Consider the following 18,833-nt stretch of genomic DNA (forward strand, 5'->3'; position numbering starts at 1 on the left):
AAAACTAATTGTTTTTGGCTAGGAATTTCTGTATTGTAATAATTTAGGAAAAAAGATTACTTGTCCTAACCAAAAGCAGCAATTCTGCCTATTACAATACTGAGAATTGATCGAGGGCATGCCTTAACCCCAGGGAGATGAGCACTGTTTAACTGAAGCCAATAAGTCCTCGTTAGTATAGTGGTCAGTATCCCCGCCTGTCACGCGGGAGACCGGGGTTCAATTCCCCGACGGGGAGGAGATTCCTTTTATTCACACAATTAAATAAAATGATGTACTTTCTAACATTGTAAAATATATCTGTCATTATCCTTGCCTATTCCGATTGAGAAAAAAGGTTGAATTCACTGATGGCCAAAATGCTTACTGATGTGTTAACTGAAATTCAGAATATGCTCTGAATATTTCAGCATGCACAGGCGTACCATCAAAACCAATTTACGTCTACAATCTGTTGGAAAATGAGATGAAGCAGTGGTGAATCCTAGGCCGCTGTTCCACTCGATTGGCACGATTTACAAGTAGAATGACTGCTTTTGGTTAGTAGTGACCCCTGGTGGCTAATAGTTATAAGCTGCAAATGGTAAAGTGAGCTGATTATATATATATATATATATATAAATATATATATTGATGAATAGAAAGATAGCTAGATAGACAGATCGATAGATATTTATTTCAATGAAATAATTTCTTCATAAAACTAATTGTTTTTGGCTAGGAATTTCTGTATTGTAATAATTTAGGAAAAAAGATTACTTGTCCTAACCAAAAGCAGCAATTCTGCCTATTACAATACTGAGAATTGATCGAGGGCATGCCTTAACCCCAGGGAGGTGAGCACTGTTTAACTGAAGCCAATAAGTCCTCGTTAGTATAGTGGTCAGTATCCCCGCCTGTCACGCGGGAGACCGGGGTTCAATTCCCCGACGGGGAGGAGATTCCTTTTATTCACACAATTAAATAAAATGATGTACTTTCTAACATTGTAAAATATATCTGTCATTATCCTTGCCTATTCCGATTGAGAAAAAAGGTTGAATTCACTGATGGCCAAAATGCTTACTGATGTGTTAACTGAAATTCAGAATATGCTCTGAATATTTCAGCATGCACAGGCGTACCATCAAAACCAATTTACGTCTACAATCTGTTGGAAAATGAGATGAAGCAGTGGTGAATCCTAGGCCGCTGTTCCACTCGATTGGCACGATTTACAAGTAGAATGACTGCTTTTGGTTAGTAGTGACCCCTGGTGGCTAATAGTTATAAGCTGCAAATGGTAAAGTGAGCTGATTATATATATATATATATATATAAATATATATATTGATGAATAGAAAGATAGCTAGATAGACAGATCGATAGATATTTATTTCAATGAAATAATTTCTTCATAAAACTAATTGTTTTTGGCTAGGAATTTCTGTATTGTAATAATTTAGGAAAAAAGATTACTTGTCCTAACCAAAAGCAGCAATTCTGCCTATTACAATACTGAGAATTGATCGAGGGCATGCCTTAACCCCAGGGAGGTGAGCACTGTTTAACTGAAGCCAATAAGTCCTCGTTAGTATAGTGGTCAGTATCCCCGCCTGTCACGCGGGAGACCGGGGTTCAATTCCCCGACGGGGAGGAGATTCCTTTTATTCACACAATTAAATAAAATGATGTACTTTCTAACATTGTAAAATATATCTGTCATTATCCTTGCCTATTCCGATTGAGAAAAAAGGTTGAATTCACTGATGGCCAAAATGCTTACTGATGTGTTAACTGAAATTCAGAATATGCTCTGAATATTTCAGCATGCACAGGCGTACCATCAAAACCAATTTACGTCTACAATCTGTTGGAAAATGAGATGAAGCAGTGGTGAATCCTAGGCCGCTGTTCCACTCGATTGGCACGATTTACAAGTAGAATGACTGCTTTTGGTTAGTAGTGACCCCTGGTGGCTAATAGTTATAAGCTGCAAATGGTAAAGTGAGCTGATTATATATATATATATATATATAAATATATATATTGATGAATAGAAAGATAGCTAGATAGACAGATCGATAGATATTTATTTCAATGAAATAATTTCTTCATAAAACTAATTGTTTTTGGCTAGGAATTTCTGTATTGTAATAATTTAGGAAAAAAGATTACTTGTCCTAACCAAAAGCAGCAATTCTGCCTATTACAATACTGAGAATTGATCGAGGGCATGCCTTAACCCCAGGGAGGTGAGCACTGTTTAACTGAAGCCAATAAGTCCTCGTTAGTATAGTGGTCAGTATCCCCGCCTGTCACGCGGGAGACCGGGGTTCAATTCCCCGACGGGGAGGAGATTCCTTTTATTCACACAATTAAATAAAATGATGTACTTTCTAACATTGTAAAATATATCTGTCATTATCCTTGCCTATTCCGATTGAGAAAAAAGGTTGAATTCACTGATGGCCAAAATGCTTACTGATGTGTTAACTGAAATTCAGAATATGCTCTGAATATTTCAGCATGCACAGGCGTACCATCAAAACCAATTTACGTCTACAATCTGTTGGAAAATGAGATGAAGCAGTGGTGAATCCTAGGCCGCTGTTCCACTCGATTGGCACGATTTACAAGTAGAATGACTGCTTTTGGTTAGTAGTGACCCCTGGTGGCTAATAGTTATAAGCTGCAAATGGTAAAGTGAGCTGATTATATATATATATATATATATAAATATATATATTGATGAATAGAAAGATAGCTAGATAGACAGATCGATAGATATTTATTTCAATGAAATAATTTCTTCATAAAACTAATTGTTTTTGGCTAGGAATTTCTGTATTGTAATAATTTAGGAAAAAAGATTACTTGTCCTAACCAAAAGCAGCAATTCTGCCTATTACAATACTGAGAATTGATCGAGGGCATGCCTTAACCCCAGGGAGATGAGCACTGTTTAACTGAAGCCAATAAGTCCTCGTTAGTATAGTGGTCAGTATCCCCGCCTGTCACGCGGGAGACCGGGGTTCAATTCCCCGACGGGGAGGAGATTCCTTTTATTCACACAATTAAATAAAATGATGTACTTTCTAACATTGTAAAATATATCTGTCATTATCCTTGCCTATTCCGATTGAGAAAAAAGGTTGAATTCACTGATGGCCAAAATGCTTACTGATGTGTTAACTGAAATTCAGAATATGCTCTGAATATTTCAGCATGCACAGGCGTACCATCAAAACCAATTTACGTCTACAATCTGTTGGAAAATGAGATGAAGCAGTGGTGAATCCTAGGCCGCTGTTCCACTCGATTGGCACGATTTACAAGTAGAATGACTGCTTTTGGTTAGTAGTGACCCCTGGTGGCTAATAGTTATAAGCTGCAAATGGTAAAGTGAGCTGATTATATATATATATATATATATAAATATATATATTGATGAATAGAAAGATAGCTAGATAGACAGATCGATAGATATTTATTTCAATGAAATAATTTCTTCATAAAACTAATTGTTTTTGGCTAGGAATTTCTGTATTGTAATAATTTAGGAAAAAAGATTACTTGTCCTAACCAAAAGCAGCAATTCTGCCTATTACAATACTGAGAATTGATCGAGGGCATGCCTTAACCCCAGGGAGATGAGCACTGTTTAACTGAAGCTAATAAGTCCTCGTTAGTATAGTGGTCAGTATCCCCGCCTGTCACGCGGGAGACCGGGGTTCAATTCCCCGACGGGGAGGAGATTCCTTTTATTCACACAATTAAATAAAATGATGTACTTTCTAACATTGTAAAATATATCTGTCATTATCCTTGCCTATTCCGATTGAGAAAAAAGGTTGAATTCACTGATGGCCAAAATGCTTACTGATGTGTTAACTGAAATTCAGAATATGCTCTGAATATTTCAGCATGCACAGGCGTACCATCAAAACCAATTTACGTCTACAATCTGTTGGAAAATGAGATGAAGCAGTGGTGAATCCTAGGCCGCTGTTCCACTCGATTGGCACGATTTACAAGTAGAATGACTGCTTTTGGTTAGTAGTGACCCCTGGTGGCTAATAGTTATAAGCTGCAAATGGTAAAGTGAGCTGATTATATATATATATATATATATAAATATATATATTGATGAATAGAAAGATAGCTAGATAGACAGATCGATAGATATTTATTTCAATGAAATAATTTCTTCATAAAACTAATTGTTTTTGGCTAGGAATTTCTGTATTGTAATAATTTAGGAAAAAAGATTACTTGTCCTAACCAAAAGCAGCAATTCTGCCTATTACAATACTGAGAATTGATCGAGGGCATGCCTTAACCCCAGGGAGGTGAGCACTGTTTAACTGAAGCCAATAAGTCCTCGTTAGTATAGTGGTCAGTATCCCCGCCTGTCACGCGGGAGACCGGGGTTCAATTCCCCGACGGGGAGGAGATTCCTTTTATTCACACAATTAAATAAAATGATGTACTTTCTAACATTGTAAAATATATCTGTCATTATCCTTGCCTATTCCGATTGAGAAAAAAGGTTGAATTCACTGATGGCCAAAATGCTTACTGATGTGTTAACTGAAATTCAGAATATGCTCTGAATATTTCAGCATGCACAGGCGTACCATCAAAACCAATTTACGTCTACAATCTGTTGGAAAATGAGATGAAGCAGTGGTGAATCCTAGGCCGCTGTTCCACTCGATTGGCACGATTTACAAGTAGAATGACTGCTTTTGGTTAGTAGTGACCCCTGGTGGCTAATAGTTATAAGCTGCAAATGGTAAAGTGAGCTGATTATATATATATATATATATTGATGAATAGAAAGATAGCTAGATAGACAGATCGATAGATATTTATTTCAATGAAATAATTTCTTCATAAAACTAATTGTTTTTGGCTAGGAATTTCTGTATTGTAATAATTTAGGAAAAAAGATTACTTGTCCTAACCAAAAGCAGCAATTCTGCCTATTACAATACTGAGAATTGATCGAGGGCATGCCTTAACCCCAGGGAGATGAGCACTGTTTAACTGAAGCCAATAAGTCCTCGTTAGTATAGTGGTCAGTATCCCCGCCTGTCACGCGGGAGACCGGGGTTCAATTCCCCGACGGGGAGGAGATTCCTTTTATTCACACAATTAAATAAAATGATGTACTTTCTAACATTGTAAAATATATCTGTCATTATCCTTGCCTATTCCGATTGAGAAAAAAGGTTGAATTCACTGATGGCCAAAATGCTTACTGATGTGTTAACTGAAATTCAGAATATGCTCTGAATATTTCAGCATGCACAGGCGTACCATCAAAACCAATTTACGTCTACAATCTGTTGGAAAATGAGATGAAGCAGTGGTGAATCCTAGGCCGCTGTTCCACTCGATTGGCACGATTTACAAGTAGAATGACTGCTTTTGGTTAGTAGTGACCCCTGGTGGCTAATAGTTATAAGCTGCAAATGGTAAAGTGAGCTGATTATATATATATATATATATATAAATATATATATTGATGAATAGAAAGATAGCTAGATAGACAGATCGATAGATATTTATTTCAATGAAATAATTTCTTCATAAAACTAATTGTTTTTGGCTAGGAATTTCTGTATTGTAATAATTTAGGAAAAAAGATTACTTGTCCTAACCAAAAGCAGCAATTCTGCCTATTACAATACTGAGAATTGATCGAGGGCATGCCTTAACCCCAGGGAGGTGAGCACTGTTTAACTGAAGCCAATAAGTCCTCGTTAGTATAGTGGTCAGTATCCCCGCCTGTCACGCGGGAGACCGGGGTTCAATTCCCCGACGGGGAGGAGATTCCTTTTATTCACACAATTAAATAAAATGATGTACTTTCTAACATTGTAAAATATATCTGTCATTATCCTTGCCTATTCCGATTGAGAAAAAAGGTTGAATTCACTGATGGCCAAAATGCTTACTGATGTGTTAACTGAAATTCAGAATATGCTCTGAATATTTCAGCATGCACAGGCGTACCATCAAAACCAATTTACGTCTACAATCTGTTGGAAAATGAGATGAAGCAGTGGTGAATCCTAGGCCGCTGTTCCACTCGATTGGCACGATTTACAAGTAGAATGACTGCTTTTGGTTAGTAGTGACCCCTGGTGGCTAATAGTTATAAGCTGCAAATGGTAAAGTGAGCTGATTATATATATATATATATATATAAATATATATATTGATGAATAGAAAGATAGCTAGATAGACAGATCGATAGATATTTATTTCAATGAAATAATTTCTTCATAAAACTAATTGTTTTTGGCTAGGAATTTCTGTATTGTAATAATTTAGGAAAAAAGATTACTTGTCCTAACCAAAAGCAGCAATTCTGCCTATTACAATACTGAGAATTGATCGAGGGCATGCCTTAACCCCAGGGAGATGAGCACTGTTTAACTGAAGCCAATAAGTCCTCGTTAGTATAGTGGTCAGTATCCCCGCCTGTCACGCGGGAGACCGGGGTTCAATTCCCCGACGGGGAGGAGATTCCTTTTATTCACACAATTAAATAAAATGATGTACTTTCTAACATTGTAAAATATATCTGTCATTATCCTTGCCTATTCCGATTGAGAAAAAAGGTTGAATTCACTGATGGCCAAAATGCTTACTGATGTGTTAACTGAAATTCAGAATATGCTCTGAATATTTCAGCATGCACAGGCGTACCATCAAAACCAATTTACGTCTACAATCTGTTGGAAAATGAGATGAAGCAGTGGTGAATCCTAGGCCGCTGTTCCACTCGATTGGCACGATTTACAAGTAGAATGACTGCTTTTGGTTAGTAGTGACCCCTGGTGGCTAATAGTTATAAGCTGCAAATGGTAAAGTGAGCTGATTATATATATATATAAATATATATATTGATGAATAGAAAGATAGCTAGATAGACAGATCGATAGATATTTATTTCAATGAAATAATTTCTTCATAAAACTAATTGTTTTTGGCTAGGAATTTCTGTATTGTAATAATTTAGGAAAAAAGATTACTTGTCCTAACCAAAAGCAGCAATTCTGCCTATTACAATACTGAGAATTGATCGAGGGCATGCCTTAACCCCAGGGAGGTGAGCACTGTTTAACTGAAGCCAATAAGTCCTCGTTAGTATAGTGGTCAGTATCCCCGCCTGTCACGCGGGAGACCGGGGTTCAATTCCCCGACGGGGAGGAGATTCCTTTTATTCACACAATTAAATAAAATGATGTACTTTCTAACATTGTAAAATATATCTGTCATTATCCTTGCCTATTCCGATTGAGAAAAAAGGTTGAATTCACTGATGGCCAAAATGCTTACTGATGTGTTAACTGAAATTCAGAATATGCTCTGAATATTTCAGCATGCACAGGCGTACCATCAAAACCAATTTACGTCTACAATCTGTTGGAAAATGAGATGAAGCAGTGGTGAATCCTAGGCCGCTGTTCCACTCGATTGGCACGATTTACAAGTAGAATGACTGCTTTTGGTTAGTAGTGACCCCTGGTGGCTAATAGTTATAAGCTGCAAATGGTAAAGTGAGCTGATTATATATATATATATATATATATAAATATATATATTGATGAATAGAAAGATAGCTAGATAGACAGATCAATAGATATTTATTTCAATGAAATAATTTCTTCATAAAACTAATTGTTTTTGGCTAGGAATTTCTGTATTGTAATAATTTAGGAAAAAAGATTACTTGTCCTAACCAAAAGCAGCAATTCTGCCTATTACAATACTGAGAATTGATCGAGGGCATGCCTTAACCCCAGGGAGGTGAGCACTGTTTAACTGAAGCCAATAAGTCCTCGTTAGTATAGTGGTCAGTATCCCCGCCTGTCACGCGGGAGACCGGGGTTCAATTCCCCGACGGGGAGGAGATTCCTTTTATTCACACAATTAAATAAAATGATGTACTTTCTAACATTGTAAAATATATCTGTCATTATCCTTGCCTATTCCGATTGAGAAAAAAGGTTGAATTCACTGATGGCCAAAATGCTTACTGATGTGTTAACTGAAATTCAGAATATGCTCTGAATATTTCAGCATGCACAGGCGTACCATCAAAACCAATTTACGTCTACAATCTGTTGGAAAATGAGATGAAGCAGTGGTGAATCCTAGGCCGCTGTTCCACTCGATTGGCACGATTTACAAGTAGAATGACTGCTTTTGGTTAGTAGTGACCCCTGGTGGCTAATAGTTATAAGCTGCAAATGGTAAAGTGAGCTGATTATATATATATATATTTATATAAATATATATATTGATGAATAGAAAGATAGCTAGATAGACAGATCGATAGATATTTATTTCAATGAAATAATTTCTTCATAAAACTAATTGTTTTTGGCTAGGAATTTCTGTATTGTAATAATTTAGGAAAAAAGATTACTTGTCCTAACCAAAAGCAGCAATTCTGCCTATTACAATACTGAGAATTGATCGAGGGCATGCCTTAACCCCAGGGAGATGAGCACTGTTTAACTGAAGCCAATAAGTCCTCGTTAGTATAGTGGTCAGTATCCCCGCCTGTCACGCGGGAGACCGGGGTTCAATTCCCCGACGGGGAGGAGATTCCTTTTATTCACACAATTAAATAAAATGATGTACTTTCTAACATTGTAAAATATATCTGTCATTATCCTTGCCTATTCCGATTGAGAAAAAAGGTTGAATTCACTGATGGCCAAAATGCTTACTGATGTGTTAACTGAAATTCAGAATATGCTCTGAATATTTCAGCATGCACAGGCGTACCATCAAAACCAATTTACGTCTACAATCTGTTGGAAAATGAGATGAAGCAGTGGTGAATCCTAGGCCGCTGTTCCACTCGATTGGCACGATTTACAAGTAGAATGACTGCTTTTGGTTAGTAGTGACCCCTGGTGGCTAATAGTTATAAGCTGCAAATGGTAAAGTGAGCTGATTATATATATATATAAATATATATATTGATGAATAGAAAGATAGCTAGATAGACAGATCGATAGATATTTATTTCAATGAAATAATTTCTTCATAAAACTAATTGTTTTTGGCTAGGAATTTCTGTATTGTAATAATTTAGGAAAAAAGATTACTTGTCCTAACCAAAAGCAGCAATTCTGCCTATTACAATACTGAGAATTGATCGAGGGCATGCCTTAACCCCAGGGAGGTGAGCACTGTTTAACTGAAGCCAATAAGTCCTCGTTAGTATAGTGGTCAGTATCCCCGCCTGTCACGCGGGAGACCGGGGTTCAATTCCCCGACGGGGAGGAGATTCCTTTTATTCACACAATTAAATAAAATGATGTACTTTCTAACATTGTAAAATATATCTGTCATTATCCTTGCCTATTCCGATTGAGAAAAAAGGTTGAATTCACTGATGGCCAAAATGCTTACTGATGTGTTAACTGAAATTCAGAATATGCTCTGAATATTTCAGCATGCACAGGCGTACCATCAAAACCAATTTACGTCTACAATCTGTTGGAAAATGAGATGAAGCAGTGGTGAATCCTAGGCCGCTGTTCCACTCGATTGGCACGATTTACAAGTAGAATGACTGCTTTTGGTTAGTAGTGACCCCTGGTGGCTAATAGTTATAAGCTGCAAATGGTAAAGTGAGCTGATTATATATATATATATATATATATAAATATATATATTGATGAATAGAAAGATAGCTAGATAGACAGATCGATAGATATTTATTTCAATGAAATAATTTCTTCATAAAACTAATTGTTTTTGGCTAGGAATTTCTGTATTGTAATAATTTAGGAAAAAAGATTACTTGTCCTAACCAAAAGCAGCAATTCTGCCTATTACAATACTGAGAATTGATCGAGGGCATGCCTTAACCCCAGGGAGGTGAGCACTGTTTAACTGAAGCCAATAAGTCCTCGTTAGTATAGTGGTCAGTATCCCCGCCTGTCACGCGGGAGACCGGGGTTCAATTCCCCGACGGGGAGGAGATTCCTTTTATTCACACAATTAAATAAAATGATGTACTTTCTAACATTGTAAAATATATCTGTCATTATCCTTGCCTATTCCGATTGAGAAAAAAGGTTGAATTCACTGATGGCCAAAATGCTTACTGATGTGTTAACTGAAATTCAGAATATGCTCTGAATATTTCAGCATGCACAGGCGTACCATCAAAACCAATTTACGTCTACAATCTGTTGGAAAATGAGATGAAGCAGTGGTGAATCCTAGGCCGCTGTTCCACTCGATTGGCACGATTTACAAGTAGAATGACTGCTTTTGGTTAGTAGTGACCCCTGGTGGCTAATAGTTATAAGCTGCAAATGGTAAAGTGAGCTGATTATATATATATATATTTATATAAATATATATATTGATGAATAGAAAGATAGCTAGATAGACAGATCGATAGATATTTATTTCAATGAAATAATTTCTTCATAAAACTAATTGTTTTTGGCTAGGAATTTCTGTATTGTAATAATTTAGGAAAAAAGATTACTTGTCCTAACCAAAAGCAGCAATTCTGCCTATTACAATACTGAGAATTGATCGAGGGCATGCCTTAACCCCAGGGAGGTGAGCACTGTTTAACTGAAGCCAATAAGTCCTCGTTAGTATAGTGGTCAGTATCCCCGCCTGTCACGCGGGAGACCGGGGTTCAATTCCCCGACGGGGAGGAGATTCCTTTTATTCACACAATTAAATAAAATGATGTACTTTCTAACATTGTAAAATATATCTGTCATTATCCTTGCCTATTCCGATTGAGAAAAAAGGTTGAATTCACTGATGGCCAAAATGCTTACTGATGTGTTAACTGAAATTCAGAATATGCTCTGAATATTTCAGCATGCACAGGCGTACCATCAAAACCAATTTACGTCTACAATCTGTTGGAAAATGAGATGAAGCAGTGGTGAATCCTAGGCCGCTGTTCCACTCGATTGGCACGATTTACAAGTAGAATGACTGCTTTTGGTTAGTAGTGACCCCTGGTGGCTAATAGTTATAAGCTGCAAATGGTAAAGTGAGCTGATTATATATATATATATATATATAAATATATATATTGATGAATAGAAAGATAGCTAGATAGACAGATCGATAGATATTTATTTCAATGAAATAATTTCTTCATAAAACTAATTGTTTTTGGCTAGGAATTTCTGTATTGTAATAATTTAGGAAAAAAGATTACTTGTCCTAACCAAAAGCAGCAATTCTGCCTATTACAATACTGAGAATTGATCGAGGGCATGCCTTAACCCCAGGCAGGTGAGCACTGTTTAACTGAAGCCAATAAGTCCTCGTTAGTATAGTGGTCAGTATCCCCGCCTGTCACGCGGGAGACTGGGGTTCAATTCCCCGACGGGGAGGAGATTCCTTTTATTCACACAATTAAATAAAATGATGTACTTTCTAACATTGTAAAATATATCTGTCATTATCCTTGCCTATTCCGATTGAGAAAAAAGGTTGAATTCACTGATGGCCAAAATGCTTACTGATGTGTTAACTGAAATTCAGAATATGCTCTGAATATTTCAGCATGCACAGGCGTACCATCAAAACCAATTTACGTCTACAATCTGTTGGAAAATGAGATGAAGCAGTGGTGAATCCTAGGCCGCTGTTCCACTCGATTGGCACGATTTACAAGTAGAATGACTGCTTTTGGTTAGTAGTGACCCCTGGTGGCTAATAGTTATAAGCTGCAAATGGTAAAGTGAGCTGATTATATATATATATATATTGATGAATAGAAAGATAGCTAGATAGACAGATCGATAGATATTTATTTCAATGAAATAATTTCTTCATAAAACTAATTGTTTTTGGCTAGGAATTTCTGTATTGTAATAATTTAGGAAAAAAGATTACTTGTCCTAACCAAAAGCAGCAATTCTGCCTATTACAATACTGAGAATTGATCGAGGGCATGCCTTAACCCCAGGGAGATGAGCACTGTTTAACTGAAGCCAATAAGTCCTCGTTAGTATAGTGGTCAGTATCCCCGCCTGTCACGCGGGAGACCGGGGTTCAATTCCCCGACGGGGAGGAGATTCCTTTTATTCACACAATTAAATAAAATGATGTACTTTCTAACATTGTAAAATATATCTGTCATTATCCTTGCCTATTCCGATTGAGAAAAAAGGTTGAATTCACTGATGGCCAAAATGCTTACTGATGTGTTAACTGAAATTCAGAATATGCTCTGAATATTTCAGCATGCACAGGCGTACCATCAAAACCAATTTACGTCTACAATCTGTTGGAAAATGAGATGAAGCAGTGGTGAATCCTAGGCCGCTGTTCCACTCGATTGGCACGATTTACAAGTAGAATGACTGCTTTTGGTTAGTAGTGACCCCTGGTGGCTAATAGTTATAAGCTGCAAATGGTAAAGTGAGCTGATTATATATATATATATATATATAAATATATATATTGATGAATAGAAAGATAGCTAGATAGACAGATCGATAGATATTTATTTCAATGAAATAATTTCTTCATAAAACTAATTGTTTTTGGCTAGGAATTTCTGTATTGTAATAATTTAGGAAAAAAGATTACTTGTCCTAACCAAAAGCAGCAATTCTGCCTATTACAATACTGAGAATTGATCGAGGGCATGCCTTAACCCCAGGGAGGTGAGCACTGTTTAACTGAAGCCAATAAGTCCTCGTTAGTATAGTGGTCAGTATCCCCGCCTGTCACGCGGGAGACCGGGGTTCAATTCCCCGACGGGGAGGAGATTCCTTTTATTCACACAATTAAATAAAATGATGTACTTTCTAACATTGTAAAATATATCTGTCATTATCCTTGCCTATTCCGATTGAGAAAAAAGGTTGAATTCACTGATGGCCAAAATGCTTACTGATGTGTTAACTGAAATTCAGAATATGCTCTGAATATTTCAGCATGCACAGGCGTACCATCAAAACCAATTTACGTCTACAATCTGTTGGAAAATGAGATGAAGCAGTGGTGAATCCTAGGCCGCTGTTCCACTCGATTGGCACGATTTACAAGTAGAATGACTGCTTTTGGTTAGTAGTGACCCCTGGTGGCTAATAGTTATAAGCTGCAAATGGTAAAGTGAGCTGATTATATATATATATATATATATAAATATATATATTGATGAATAGAAAGATAGCTAGATAGACAGATCGATAGATATTTATTTCAATGAAATAATTTCTTCATAAAACTAATTGTTTTTGGCTAGGAATTTCTGTATTGTAATAATTTAGGAAAAAAGATTACTTGTCCTAACCAAAAGCAGCAATTCTGCCTATTACAATACTGAGAATTGATCGAGGGCATGCCTTAACCCCAGGGAGGTGAGCACTGTTTAACTGAAGCCAATAAGTCCTCGTTAGTATAGTGGTCAGTATCCCCGCCTGTCACGCGGGAGACCGGGGTTCAATTCCCCGACGGGGAGGAGATTCCTTTTATTCACACAATTAAATAAAATGATGTACTTTCTAACATTGTAAAATATATCTGTCATTATCCTTGCCTATTCCGATTGAGAAAAAAGGTTGAATTCACTGATGGCCAAAATGCTTACTGATGTGTTAACTGAAATTCAGAATATGCTCTGAATATTTCAGCATGCACAGGCGTACCATCAAAACCAATTTACGTCTACAATCTGTTGGAAAATGAGATGAAGCAGTGGTGAATCCTAGGCCGCTGTTCCACTCGATTGGCACGATTTACAAGTAGAATGACTGCTTTTGGTTAGTAGTGACCCCTGGTGGCTAATAGTTATAAGCTGCAAATGGTAAAGTGAGCTGATTATATATATATATATATATATAAATATATATATTGATGAATAGAAAGATAGCTAGATAGACAGATCGATAGATATTTATTTCAATGAAATAATTTCTTCATAAAACTAATTGTTTTTGGCTAGGAATTTCTGTATTGTAATAATTTAGGAAAAAAGATTACTTGTCCTAACCAAAAGCAGCAATTCTGCCTATTACAATACTGAGAATTGATCGAGGGCATGCCTTAACCCCAGGGAGGTGAGCACTGTTTAACTGAAGCCAATAAGTCCTCGTTAGTATAGTGGTCAGTATCCCCGCCTGTCACGCGGGAGACCGGGGTTCAATTCCCCGACGGGGAGGAGATTCCTTTTATTCACACAATTAAATAAAATGATGTACTTTCTAACATTGTAAAATATATCTGTCATTATCCTTGCCTATTCCGATTGAGAAAAAAGGTTGAATTCACTGATGGCCAAAATGCTTACTGATGTGTTAACTGAAATTCAGAATATGCTCTGAATATTTCAGCATGCACAGGCGTACCATCAAAACCAATTTACGTCTACAATCTGTTGGAAAATGAGATGAAGCAGTGGTGAATCCTAGGCCGCTGTTCCACTCGATTGGCACGATTTACAAGTAGAATGACTGCTTTTGGTTAGTAGTGACCCCTGGTGGCTAATAGTTATAAGCTGCAAATGGTAAAGTGAGCTGATTATATATATATATATATATATAAATATATATATTGATGAATAGAAAGATAGCTAGATAGACAGATCGATAGATATTTATTTCAATGAAATAATTTCTTCATAAAACTAATTGTTTTTGGCTAGGAATTTCTGTATTGTAATAATTTAGGAAAAAAGATTACTTGTCCTAACCAAAAGCAGCAATTCTGCCTATTACAATACTGAGAATTGATCGAGGGCATGCCTTAACCCCAGGGAGATGAGCACTGTTTAACTGAAGCCAATAAGTCCTCGTTAGTATAGTGGTCAGTATCCCCGCCTGTCACGCGGGAGACCGGGGTTCAATTCCCCGACGGGGAGGAGATTCCTTTTATTCACACAATTAAATAAAATGATGTACTTTCTAACATTGTAAAATATATCTGTCATTATCCTTGCCTATTCCGATTGAGAAAAAAGGTTGAATTCACTGATGGCCAAAATGCTTACTGATGTGTTAACTGAAATTCAGAATATGCTCTGAATATTTCAGCATGCACAGGCGTACCATCAAAACCAATTTACGTCTACAATCTGTTGGAAAATGAGATGAAGCAGTGGTGAATCCTAGGCCGCTGTTCCACTCGATTGGCACGATTTACAAGTAGAATGACTGCTTTTGGTTAGTAGTGACCCCTGGTGGCTAATAGTTATAAGCTGCAAATGGTAAAGTGAGCTGATTATATATATATATATATATATAAATATATATATTGATGAATAGAAAGATAGCTAGATAGACAGATCGATAGATATTTATTTCAATGAAATAATTTCTTCATAAAACTAATTGTTTTTGGCTAGGAATTTCTGTATTGTAATAATTTAGGAAAAAAGATTACTTGTCCTAACCAAAAGCAGCAATTCTGCCTATTACAATACTGAGAATTGATCGAGGGCATGCCTTAACCCCAGGGAGGTGAGCACTGTTTAACTGAAGCCAATAAGTCCTCGTTAGTATAGTGGTCAGTATCCCCGCCTGTCACGCGGGAGACCGGGGTTCAATTCCCCGACGGGGAGGAGATTCCTTTTATTCACACAATTAAATAAAATGATGTACTTTCTAACATTGTAAAATATATCTGTCATTATCCTTGCCTATTCCGATTGAGAAAAAAGGTTGAATTCACTGATGGCCAAAATGCTTACTGATGTGTTAACTGAAATTCAGAATATGCTCTGAATATTTCAGCATGCACAGGCGTACCATCAAAACCAATTTACGTCTACAATCTGTTGGAAAATGAGATGAAGCAGTGGTGAATCCTAGGCCGCTGTTCCACTCGATTGGCACGATTTACAAGTAGAATGACTGCTTTTGGTTAGTAGTGACCCCTGGTGGCTAATAGTTATAAGCTGCAAATGGTAAAGTGAGCTGATTATATATATATATATATATAAATATATATATTGATGAATAGAAAGATAGCTAGATAGACAGATCGATAGATATTTATTTCAATGAAATAATTTCTTCATAAAACTAATTGTTTTTGGCTAGGAATTTCTGTATTGTAATAATTTAGGAAAAAAGATTACTTGTCCTAACCAAAAGCAGCAATTCTGCCTATTACAATACTGAGAATTGATCGAGGGCATGCCTTAACCCCAGGGAGGTGAGCACTGTTTAACTGAAGCCAATAAGTCCTCGTTAGTATAGTGGTCAGTATCCCCGCCTGTCACGCGGGAGACCGGGGTTCAATTCCCCGACGGGGAGGAGATTCCTTTTATTCACACAATTAAATAAAATGATGTACTTTCTAACATTGTAAAATATATCTGTCATTATCCTTGCCTATTCCGATTGAGAAAAAAGGTTGAATTCACTGATGGCCAAAATGCTTACTGATGTGTTAACTGAAATTCAGAATATGCTCTGAATATTTCAGCATGCACAGGCGTACCATCAAAACCAATTTACGTCTACAATCTGTTGGAAAATGAGATGAAGCAGTGGTGAATCCTAGGCCGCTGTTCCACTCGATTGGCACGATTTACAAGTAGAATGACTGCTTTTGGTTAGTAGTGACCCCTGGTGGCTAATAGTTATAAGCTGCAAATGGTAAAGTGAGCTGATTATATATATATATATATATATAAATATATATATTGATGAATAGAAAGATAGCTAGATAGACAGATCGATAGATATTTATTTCAATGAAATAATTTCTTCATAAAACTAATTGTTTTTGGCTAGGAATTTCTGTATTGTAATAATTTAGGAAAAAAGATTACTTGTCCTAACCAAAAGCAGCAATTCTGCCTATTACAATACTGAGAATTGATCGAGGGCATGCCTTAACCCCAGGGAGGTGAGCACTGTTTAACTGAAGCCAATAAGTCCTCGTTAGTATAGTGGTCAGTATCCCTGCCTGTCACGCGGGAGACCGGGGTTCAATTCCCCGACGGGGAGGAGATTCCTTTTATTCACACAATTAAATAAAATGATGTACTTTCTAACATTGTAAAATATATCTGTCATTATCCTTGCCTATTCCGATTGAGAAAAAAGGTTGAATTCACTGATGGCCAAAATGCTTACTGATGTGTTAACTGAAATTCAGAATATGCTCTGAATATTTCAGCATGCACAGGCGTACCATCAAAACCAATTTACGTCTACAATCTGTTGGAAAATGAGATGAAGCAGTGGTGAATCCTAGGCCGCTGTTCCACTCGATTGGCACGATTTACAAGTAGAATGACTGCTTTTGGTTAGTAGTGACCCCTGGTGGCTAATAGTTATAAGCTGCAAATGGTAAAGTGAGCTGATTATATATATATATATATATATAAATATATATATTGATGAATAGAAAGATAGCTAGATAGACAGATCGATAGATATTTATTTCAATGAAATAATTTCTTCATAAAACTAATTGTTTTTGGCTAGGAATTTCTGTATTGTAATAATTTAGGAAAAAAGATTACTTGTCCTAACCAAAAGCAGCAATTCTGCCTATTACAATACTGAGAATTGATCGAGGGCATGCCTTAACCCCAGGGAGGTGAGCACTGTTTAACTGAAGCCAATAAGTCCTCGTTAGTATAGTGGTCAGTATCCCCGCCTGTCACGCGGGAGACCGGGGTTCAATTCCCCGACGGGGAGGAGATTCCTTTTATTCACACAATTAAATAAAATGATGTACTTTCTAACATTGTAAAATATATCTGTCATTATCCTTGCCTATTCCGATTGAGAAAAAAGGTTGAATTCACTGATGGCCAAAATGCTTACTGATGTGTTAACTGAAATTCAGAATATGCTCTGAATATTTCAGCATGCACAGGCGTACCATCAAAACCAATTTACGTCTACAATCTGTTGGAAAATGAGATGAAGCAGTGGTGAATCCTAGGCCGCTGTTCCACTCGATTGGCACGATTTACAAGTAGAATGACTGCTTTTGGTTAGTAGTGACCCCTGGTGGCTAATAGTTATAAGCTGCAAATGGTAAAGTGAGCTGATTATATATATATATATATATATAAATATATATATTGATGAATAGAAAGATAGCTAGATAGACAGATCGATAGATATTTATTTCAATGAAATAATTTCTTCATAAAACTAATTGTTTTTGGCTAGGAATTTCTGTATTGTAATAATTTAGGAAAAAAGATTACTTGTCCTAACCAAAAGCAGCAATTCTGCCTATTACAATACTGAGAATTGATCGAGGGCATGCCTTAACCCCAGGGAGGTGAGCACTGTTTAACTGAAGCCAATAAGTCCTCGTTAGTATAGTGGTCAGTATCCCCGCCTGTCACGCGGGAGACCGGGGTTCAATTCCCCGACGGGGAGGAGATTCCTTTTATTCACACAATTAAATAAAATGATGTACTTTCTAACATTGTAAAATATATCTGTCATTATCCTTGCCTATTCCGATTGAGAAAAAAGGTTGAATTCACTGATGGCCAAAATGCTTACTGATGTGTTAACTGAAATTCAGAATATGCTCTGAATATTTCAGCATGCACAGGCGTACCATCAAAACCAATTTACGTCTACAATCTGTTGGAAAATGAGATGAAGCAGTGGTGAATCCTAGGCCGCTGTTCCACTCGATTGGCACGATTTACAAGTAGAATGACTGCTTTTGGTTAGTAGTGACCCCTGGTGGCTAATAGTTATAAGCTGCAAATGGTAAAGTGAGCTGATTATATATATATATATATTGATGAATAGAAAGATAGCTAGATAGACAGATCGATAGATATTTATTTCAATGAAATAATTTCTTCATAAAACTAATTGTTTTTGGCT

General features: G+C 36.7%; 25 non-coding genes across 25 annotated transcripts; all 25 read left to right on the plus strand.

Annotated features, from left to right (window-relative positions):
• Positions 1-166: 166 nt before the first annotated feature.
• TRNAD-GUC (transfer RNA aspartic acid (anticodon GUC)) lies at positions 167-238 on the plus strand. Its single transcript has one exon. It is a non-coding gene; the product is annotated as a tRNA-Asp (tRNA).
• Positions 239-865: 627 nt separating this feature from the next.
• Positions 866-937, plus strand: TRNAD-GUC (transfer RNA aspartic acid (anticodon GUC)). Its single transcript has one exon. It is a non-coding gene; the product is annotated as a tRNA-Asp (tRNA).
• A 627-nt stretch (positions 938-1,564) lies between these two features.
• Positions 1,565-1,636, plus strand: TRNAD-GUC (transfer RNA aspartic acid (anticodon GUC)). The gene has a single exon. It is a non-coding gene; the product is annotated as a tRNA-Asp (tRNA).
• Positions 1,637-2,263: 627 nt separating this feature from the next.
• Positions 2,264-2,335, plus strand: TRNAD-GUC (transfer RNA aspartic acid (anticodon GUC)). Its single transcript has one exon. It is a non-coding gene; the product is annotated as a tRNA-Asp (tRNA).
• A 627-nt stretch (positions 2,336-2,962) lies between these two features.
• On the plus strand, positions 2,963-3,034 carry TRNAD-GUC (transfer RNA aspartic acid (anticodon GUC)). The gene has a single exon. It is a non-coding gene; the product is annotated as a tRNA-Asp (tRNA).
• A 627-nt stretch (positions 3,035-3,661) lies between these two features.
• TRNAD-GUC (transfer RNA aspartic acid (anticodon GUC)) lies at positions 3,662-3,733 on the plus strand. The gene has a single exon. It is a non-coding gene; the product is annotated as a tRNA-Asp (tRNA).
• Positions 3,734-4,360: 627 nt separating this feature from the next.
• On the plus strand, positions 4,361-4,432 carry TRNAD-GUC (transfer RNA aspartic acid (anticodon GUC)). The gene has a single exon. It is a non-coding gene; the product is annotated as a tRNA-Asp (tRNA).
• Positions 4,433-5,045: 613 nt separating this feature from the next.
• TRNAD-GUC (transfer RNA aspartic acid (anticodon GUC)) lies at positions 5,046-5,117 on the plus strand. The gene has a single exon. It is a non-coding gene; the product is annotated as a tRNA-Asp (tRNA).
• Positions 5,118-5,744: 627 nt separating this feature from the next.
• On the plus strand, positions 5,745-5,816 carry TRNAD-GUC (transfer RNA aspartic acid (anticodon GUC)). Its single transcript has one exon. It is a non-coding gene; the product is annotated as a tRNA-Asp (tRNA).
• Positions 5,817-6,443: 627 nt separating this feature from the next.
• On the plus strand, positions 6,444-6,515 carry TRNAD-GUC (transfer RNA aspartic acid (anticodon GUC)). Its single transcript has one exon. It is a non-coding gene; the product is annotated as a tRNA-Asp (tRNA).
• Positions 6,516-7,134: 619 nt separating this feature from the next.
• TRNAD-GUC (transfer RNA aspartic acid (anticodon GUC)) lies at positions 7,135-7,206 on the plus strand. The gene has a single exon. It is a non-coding gene; the product is annotated as a tRNA-Asp (tRNA).
• Positions 7,207-7,835: 629 nt separating this feature from the next.
• On the plus strand, positions 7,836-7,907 carry TRNAD-GUC (transfer RNA aspartic acid (anticodon GUC)). The gene has a single exon. It is a non-coding gene; the product is annotated as a tRNA-Asp (tRNA).
• A 627-nt stretch (positions 7,908-8,534) lies between these two features.
• On the plus strand, positions 8,535-8,606 carry TRNAD-GUC (transfer RNA aspartic acid (anticodon GUC)). Its single transcript has one exon. It is a non-coding gene; the product is annotated as a tRNA-Asp (tRNA).
• A 619-nt stretch (positions 8,607-9,225) lies between these two features.
• TRNAD-GUC (transfer RNA aspartic acid (anticodon GUC)) lies at positions 9,226-9,297 on the plus strand. The gene has a single exon. It is a non-coding gene; the product is annotated as a tRNA-Asp (tRNA).
• A 629-nt stretch (positions 9,298-9,926) lies between these two features.
• On the plus strand, positions 9,927-9,998 carry TRNAD-GUC (transfer RNA aspartic acid (anticodon GUC)). Its single transcript has one exon. It is a non-coding gene; the product is annotated as a tRNA-Asp (tRNA).
• Positions 9,999-10,625: 627 nt separating this feature from the next.
• TRNAD-GUC (transfer RNA aspartic acid (anticodon GUC)) lies at positions 10,626-10,697 on the plus strand. The gene has a single exon. It is a non-coding gene; the product is annotated as a tRNA-Asp (tRNA).
• A 1,310-nt stretch (positions 10,698-12,007) lies between these two features.
• Positions 12,008-12,079, plus strand: TRNAD-GUC (transfer RNA aspartic acid (anticodon GUC)). The gene has a single exon. It is a non-coding gene; the product is annotated as a tRNA-Asp (tRNA).
• A 627-nt stretch (positions 12,080-12,706) lies between these two features.
• TRNAD-GUC (transfer RNA aspartic acid (anticodon GUC)) lies at positions 12,707-12,778 on the plus strand. Its single transcript has one exon. It is a non-coding gene; the product is annotated as a tRNA-Asp (tRNA).
• A 627-nt stretch (positions 12,779-13,405) lies between these two features.
• Positions 13,406-13,477, plus strand: TRNAD-GUC (transfer RNA aspartic acid (anticodon GUC)). The gene has a single exon. It is a non-coding gene; the product is annotated as a tRNA-Asp (tRNA).
• Positions 13,478-14,104: 627 nt separating this feature from the next.
• On the plus strand, positions 14,105-14,176 carry TRNAD-GUC (transfer RNA aspartic acid (anticodon GUC)). Its single transcript has one exon. It is a non-coding gene; the product is annotated as a tRNA-Asp (tRNA).
• Positions 14,177-14,803: 627 nt separating this feature from the next.
• Positions 14,804-14,875, plus strand: TRNAD-GUC (transfer RNA aspartic acid (anticodon GUC)). Its single transcript has one exon. It is a non-coding gene; the product is annotated as a tRNA-Asp (tRNA).
• A 627-nt stretch (positions 14,876-15,502) lies between these two features.
• On the plus strand, positions 15,503-15,574 carry TRNAD-GUC (transfer RNA aspartic acid (anticodon GUC)). Its single transcript has one exon. It is a non-coding gene; the product is annotated as a tRNA-Asp (tRNA).
• Positions 15,575-16,199: 625 nt separating this feature from the next.
• On the plus strand, positions 16,200-16,271 carry TRNAD-GUC (transfer RNA aspartic acid (anticodon GUC)). The gene has a single exon. It is a non-coding gene; the product is annotated as a tRNA-Asp (tRNA).
• Positions 16,272-17,597: 1,326 nt separating this feature from the next.
• TRNAD-GUC (transfer RNA aspartic acid (anticodon GUC)) lies at positions 17,598-17,669 on the plus strand. The gene has a single exon. It is a non-coding gene; the product is annotated as a tRNA-Asp (tRNA).
• A 627-nt stretch (positions 17,670-18,296) lies between these two features.
• Positions 18,297-18,368, plus strand: TRNAD-GUC (transfer RNA aspartic acid (anticodon GUC)). Its single transcript has one exon. It is a non-coding gene; the product is annotated as a tRNA-Asp (tRNA).
• Positions 18,369-18,833: the final 465 nt, after the last annotated feature.

This window comes from Lissotriton vulgaris, chromosome 1_1, assembly GCF_964263255.1.
Source record: "Lissotriton vulgaris chromosome 1_1, aLisVul1.2, whole genome shotgun sequence".
Lineage (NCBI taxonomy): Eukaryota > Metazoa > Chordata > Amphibia > Caudata > Salamandridae > Lissotriton > Lissotriton vulgaris.